Raw genomic sequence first — 1,295 nt, forward strand, 5'->3', positions numbered from 1 at the left:
AATGACAGGTGACCTTCAGACAATGACCTTCAGAGCCAAGGACAGCCAGTACTGGCTGAGCAACTCCGGACAGTAAAGCAGGGTGCCTGGCACAACTGGAGGGAATGGCTGAGAAAGGCAGGGTTCCTTTGTAAGAGTGGTAAGTCTGCAAAGATCAGGGGCAGGGGGGCACCATGACCATCTTGGAATCTCTTCCTGGCTCTGATATTTACTACATTTGGTGATCTTTAGTCATTGATCATCTCTGAATCTTCTGACTCAAAATGAGAGTTTCATATGAAAATACAGGGAGGATGTGTGTTATGGTTCAAGTGGTCAAGTACTTGTCTAGCAAGTGCCAGGCGCTGAGTTCAACCTCCAGTACCACAAAAAAGGAAAGAAAAGAAAAGCTACACCACCACTGGATGCCTTATGAACACGCAATAAATACTGTGTGTGTGTGTGTGTGTGTGTGTGTGTGTGTGCCAGTACTGGGGCTTGAATTATGGGCCTGGGTGCTGTCCCCTAGCTTTTTTTTTTTTTTGCTCAAGGTTAGTACTCTACCACTTGAACCAGCACTTCACTTCTGGATTTATAGTAGTTAATTGGAGATTTTAGAACAGCCAGGCTTTTTGGTCCTGGTTGACTTTGAACCTTAATCTTCAAAGATCCTTAAAGACTCTTGGGTAGCTAGGATTACAGGTGTGAGCCATTGGTACCTGACCAATACATATTATTGCTATTATTATTATTATTGGTAGTAATATTGGAATCTAGTAAAAATAGTATTACTTATAAATAACAAATCAGGATAATAGTTTTGAAGGAAAAAAAAAGAATGTGTGGTTAAAAAAGGTCAGAAGAATTTGGGTGCTGGTGGCTCATACCTCTAATTCCAGCAATTACAGGACGCTGAGATCTGAAGATCACAGTTCAAAGCCAGATTGAGCAGGAAAATCTCTGAGGCCTTCATCCTCAGTTAGCCACCAATAAGTAAGTAAGTAAATAAATAAATTAAAAATTAAAAAGCCAGAAATGGATCTACGGCTCAACTGGAAGAGCTCTAGCCTTGGACAAAAGAAACTCAGGATAGCACCCAGGCCCTGAGTTCAAGCCCCAGGACCAGCACACATAAAAAAAATCTCCAGAATGAAACAAAAAATTGGTCAGAAGAGCCAGATGTTAGTTGCTCATACCTGCTATCTTCCCTCTCAGGAGTCTGAGATCTGAGGATAGTGGTTCAGAGTCAGGGCTGGCAGACAAATCCATGAGACTTGGATAGCCAATTGAGCAGCAAAAGGCTAGAATTGGAGCAT

The sequence above is a fragment of the Megascapheus bottae genome, chromosome 28 (genome assembly GCF_031878675.1).
Source record: "Megascapheus bottae isolate mThoBot1 chromosome 28, mThoBot2.hap1, whole genome shotgun sequence".
Lineage (NCBI taxonomy): Eukaryota > Metazoa > Chordata > Mammalia > Rodentia > Geomyidae > Megascapheus > Megascapheus bottae.